A 6,000-nucleotide genomic window follows, 5' to 3' on the forward strand; every position below is an offset into this window, starting at 1 on the left:
GAAAACGTAACAGCAAAACTTGCTGGCTGAAATTCACAGCATAGCTAACAGCGTAGCAGACCGAGTTAGCTGCCCTAGACATTATTCGTCGATTTCGAAAGGAGAAATTATTAAGACCAGGACAGGAGACCGTTTATTTAGTTTGCTTGCGGTTAGCTTTCTTTAGGACACAGCTAGCTAGCCCTGAAACATGACGCTCGGTGTACTTTATAGTGGGATAGCGGGGCTCCTATTCGCCATGTGACATGCGTTTCAGCCACTTCACACGCTCAACCCTCAACCGATAGGGTCGCCTGCAGTGTTGGCAAAGTTCACACTTCAGTTCAGTTCGTTCAAAAGAAAATTAACAAATTCACGTTCATATTTCACCAATTCAGTTTTAAAACTAGTTCATGTTTAGTTCATTAACAGTTTTGTTTAGAAGCCGAGGAACTCTGGGAGTCAGTTCAAGTTCTTTAGTTAGAAATATGTTAAGTTCAGTTCAAAGTTAATAGAAAAATGAATTAGTTCATGCTCAACACTGGTCGCCTCCTAGTAGAAAGCATAATACAGGGGTAAGGGGTAATACAGTGCTATTTTGTTGTTTGCTTGAGGAAAATAGCTGTGTTAAGCAACAATTGCTAATATCTGCTGTCATGAAGACTTTAAAATGATAATTATCAGTGCTATTGAATCCCTCGGCTTGTTATTTGCTTCTTTTATGCCTGCTAGAGTTTGCTCGCCTCACCACTGTTGACCTGAAAGGCTGTCTCTCTGCTGGCCTTGACAAGTCTGCAGAGGTTTATTGATCTCTACAGTGCCAAGTGTGGTGGAGCTGAAGAAGCTGTTGACAACACTGGATAGTGATGTAAGTAGGCTTGTGTGATATTTTAAACAATATGTTTTTCTGTTTAAACAAAAGTTATTATAGTAAATATTACTACATGGTGTTGGTTCAGTAACAGGGTTCTCCCAGTTCCTGTCTTTTTTCCTCTCCTCTCTTTAATAAACAGCAAACGTATTTTCACACGGGTCAATGGTGTCATCCAACCAGAAAAAAAAAACGCTTTATCAGTTTCAAATTTATAGTTTTCCAATTTTGTCTGCTGCTTTCTTTGTTTCATGACTTATAATTGCTCTTGTTTATCCTGTATCTGTGTCTCTCTCTGGTTGGATGAAATTGGTATATTAGGAACATAGAGCTACAGAATTTAACACTTTCACACACACACACTTTATTTACTGTTAAATACTCTCTTCTGATGCTATCTGATTGAAGCTGTTCCATTGATTGTGTATTGTCAATTGTTTTTAGTGTTTCAACCAATGGAAAAGGACCATCGGTCTGATGGGGCTCCCCGACTACCTCAAAGATGTTGCGTCCAACTTTTACAAGAAAGTTCAGGTATATTTTATATTTTGTCAATGCAGATCATCCCCCCCCCATTCTTATGGATTTACCCTTACATGTACATATCCTGTATTTTAGGACCTAAACAGCGGGTTGGGACCAATCAAGAGTAAATAGCCCTATAGCGCTAACCGCTCCAACATGTGTGTATGTCCATACCAGCATGGCCTCAATGTCATTGTCCAGGCTTCACATAACTTCTGTGGCACATAAATTAACTCAGTAGCCGGCTTCAGGTTGTCGAGCCAAGTGGCCTAACATTTTGGGTGGGCCAGAATTCAGGGGTCTATAGCCCCAAGTGGCACCAGTTAGCGCCCGCACCTAAAGGTGCGAAAGGAATTAGCCTTCGCACGGCCTGGCTAGCTTGGCTTTGGCCCTACGATCTGAAGGGGGCTAATGAAAGCACTGCTCATTTCACACTGGGTGTTATTTGTTTTTTGTTTTTTTTTAATAATTGCCTTTAAAAATAGGTTTTTAAGTACTCAATAGCTCACATTGTGCTTTTTAAAAAAAATAAAAAATTATCAATATTGTGAAGTGTTGTGATCTTGCAGGTCAGCCGTTTTGGCCACAACAACAGAATCAATGAAGGTTTATTTTATCACATGTTTGTCCATTTTTTTTAGGCCACAGTTGCTAAGGAGGACATGACTAGAGGAATGACTGTGGGCATCCTCGTGGTGGCAGACGGGAATGATACTGTTGGTTTCGCTGTGGTCATTGAGGAAGAAATCATCCTTCCGTCGCTCAGTGATTTTCCAACGGCTGTGGCACTTCTGATGGGTCTGCTCTATGCACTGAACATTGACTACCCCAAAGACACAAGGTACACATTTGAAGTCATTCAGAAGGTGCTCATGGACATTGGTGGAGGCCATTGCACTGCGTTGGTTCATGGCTTGAGAAACAGACTCTTGAGGAAAACCATGTAAGCTTAAAGCAGAGTTTAAGCTTTGCCCAAATGTGAACAAAATGTGAACTTGATTGAGAAATGGACTCTTTGTTATTTTTGTTAGACGTCTTATAGATTGTGTACTGTTTGGGGGACACAATAACACACACGGTATGGATTTATTTGGGGGACACAGTAACACACACGGTGTGGATTTATTTGGGGGGGACAGTAACACACTCGGTGTGTTTATTTTGGGGACAGGGTAACACACTTGTGTGTATTCATTTTGAAGGACAGTAAAACACACAGTATGGATTTATTTGGGGGAAGGTAACACAAACTGGGGTTTTATCCACAGTGTGTATGTGATCAATCTTGTTATTTGTGATGCACTTTTTTTATTCTTTGGTTAATTGCTCTATTATTTGTAACTGGCTGCACATTGTTTAATGCCAAAACATTTGTTTAAGAGGTCATCAAAATGGAAAATTGCCTTAAATTTCTATAACTTACAATGCAAGATACATTTTAGTATTGGTGATTGCCTAAATAAGATGCATTAAATAATGGATGCATTAAATAATGGACACCTAGTGAGATGGTACAAATGTTCCATTTTGATGACATGTGTTGGTACTGTTTTAAAGCTCACTCAAAAATGACTTCTTTTCTATCACTTACACACCTCATGAAGCCTTCAATTCATTTATGTTTTATTTTTGTTGCATTCCTTATTGAGACAAAAATGTGAGTCTTCACTCTTTAATCAAATTATTGGCTCAATAATGCAAAAACAAACAATCTTCATGAATTCAAGCCTTCATGGGGTGTGTAACTGATAGAAAATAAGTAGTTGTTCCAAAAAGTAATTGTATTTACTCATCTGTTTTTATTAAAGAGGCTTGAGTTAGATCTCAGTGTTTTTGGTTTATGAAGCTATATCTTCAATAAAACAAGAAACATATTGGGCAGTATTAATTGTTAAATTGTATTAGATGTGTGGGGTGAGAACTACATTACATTTAAGTAGTTGGTGTATGTAACTCACTAGCATTGCAGTGAAATCATCCAAAGGTTTAAGTAGCTTAAGGATAAGTTATATCAACTAAAGCTACCAAGTGATGAAGTTATATCAACTAAAGGTATGAAGTTATATCAACTAAAGGTATCAAGTGCTGAAGTTAAATCAACTCAAGGTTTCAAGTTATATCAACTAAGGATATTAAGTGGTGAAGTTATGTCAACTAAAGTAATCAAGTTATATTAACTAAAGATATCAAGTGCTGAAGTTAAATGAACTAAAGAAATCAAGTTATATCAACTAAAGCTATCTAGTCATACAAACTAGTTAAGTTGAGTCAAATAGCAAGTTTTATTTGAGTTAACTCCATTGTCTTTGTTGTCGTAACATAAAATTCTTTCGCAGCATGGTTACATAAATATTTAAGTTCAAACAGCAAGTTGGGTTTTACAGTGCAATAGGCCACTAATGACTCTGACACCCTCCACCACTCCACTGCAACAAGTTGGTTCCAGTCTTGATGTTCTTGTGTAGGCTTATTGTCCATGCCTTCTGCTGTTTTCAGGATCTGTTGATCCACTGCTGGTGTGAGGCGAAAATGATAGTGAGTGTGTGGTGAAGAGATGCAAGTCAGTGGATGAGGTTTGCCATCAGAGTGACTGCCGGAGCAATAGCTCAGAGGTGTCAGCATGCATCCGGCCATACAGCTAAACCCCGTTTGCACCTTTAGCTTGTGAATGGTGCAAGCTTGGCACCTCTTCCAGCCTCGCGTTATCACGCATGTGTTGACGCAAGTGTTCACTCATGCACGCTCCTGCAGACGTATACATAGACATACACAAACACTCACACAAATGGACTCAGACATGACTCTAGTACACACAGAAGTACACACACACACACACACACACAAAACCCGGTGCGTGTACACAAACGCTCACATATACACACACCACTTATCATCAAGCTACACCAGTCCCATGGGTTTCCCTACCCTTGCACACCACATCACCATGGCAACCATCCTGCCGCACACGCACAGGGTGAGGGAGAGTCTCATAAGCACATAATTTCTCTCCCTTTCTCTGTCTCTCTACTCTCTCTCTTTCTTTCTCTTATCATGTGCATCCTCATTCGGCTATAGATTATACATTGAAATACTCTGAGCAAACAAATTTCCAATCCGAATGAATGCCTTTCCAAGCAATGTAGTTTGTGAGACCTCTCTGCTAGTGGACTCAGTATGGGCTTCAGTGGAGCTGATTCAGTGCAATGAATTTCACCAGAGGACAACCTGCCGGTCAGCATCCCAGGAAAGGTTTTGTATTGAAATGTCCTGTGTTTTCATATGACTCACACCACTATAACTTTCATGAAAGGGAATCCATGGCTTTAGGGCCAATATAATGATTTCTGACTTTAATGTGGTGGCTGCATGGTCCATATTGTGTGTGTGTGTGTGTGTGTGATAGAGGGGGCGGTAGCAGATAGAATGATAATGAAGAGACAAAGCTACTACACTTCAGAGAGTCTTGCTTGTCCAATAAACTATTTTAATAAGCCATTTAAAATCACAAAAATCACAACTAAATCACAATGGTGCCTTGCTAATAATCTATTAATTTATACTCCGTCTGGAATAGGTTGATTCATATGGCAAGCCGTTCAAGACAAAACGTCTGTCCAAAATAACGCCTCCACGTGTAGATTTTTTACTTCTTCAGGAGTAAAAAATAGACGTCTGAGCGTCAGACGTCAAATTTTTTCGTGTGCCACGCGCAAAAACTTTGCGTCTGACGTCAGAGGTAAAAAAATGACGTCTGGGTGATTTGCTGCAATGCCAGAGCCTTTGTGCCAGAGTAGACACAGCATTGGCTGCTGGAAACAGGAAATGCAGCCGCTATAGTTGCAGCAGAAGAAACAAGATGCCAGAGCAATGTGCAGCATATTACTGCTCAAATCGGCGGACCATCGCAAACAGGGCTCGGGGGATTACTTTTCACAAGTAAGATTTAACATTATCGTACTATTGGTTGTATTTTGTGAATGCAATATTACCAGAGAGTTGAAAAGGAGCAAGGATCTTTGTTATTGTATGTAAATCGTAGCCAGCTAGCTAGGCTACTTGCTAGGTGTTCAGGTGTTCACCCAGCTATGAACTGAGACTTGATGAGTCATATTCCATAACACTGACTTACATTACAACTGACACAAGAATGCTATTGTAGAAATTAATCAAATATTACTAATTAATAACATTGGCCGGCGAATGTTACACAAGTGGCACAGACTGTAGCCTATTATCGGGCAGTTGCTACTTGTAGCTTAGCTAGTAATAAGTGTGTTGGTGGTAGCTTCACTATTTCCTGAATAAAGTAACTTTTCAATAGCTTAAAGGAATTATCCGGAGTAAAATGCACTTTAGATCGATTTACGGATGATTGGGAGTACATACGTTGAGTTGACATCCAAATCATGTCATTCGGATGTGAAGTTCGATGTTACCGTTTTTAGTCAAAGCTCGTTAGCGTGGAAGTGAGAAGTGCATATTATTTCGCCGCTACAAAACGCTATTTTTATAACTCTTCTACAGTTTGGAACTGTTCCAAACAGTTTAAAAAAAAAAAAAAACATAGTCCAGTATTTCTTTTGAAATTGAAATGAAGTTGTATGGACTGGACTATGTTTTTTTTT

This window comes from Alosa sapidissima, chromosome 11 (genome assembly GCF_018492685.1).
Source record: "Alosa sapidissima isolate fAloSap1 chromosome 11, fAloSap1.pri, whole genome shotgun sequence".
NCBI classification, from domain to species: Eukaryota; Metazoa; Chordata; class Actinopteri; order Clupeiformes; family Clupeidae; genus Alosa; species Alosa sapidissima.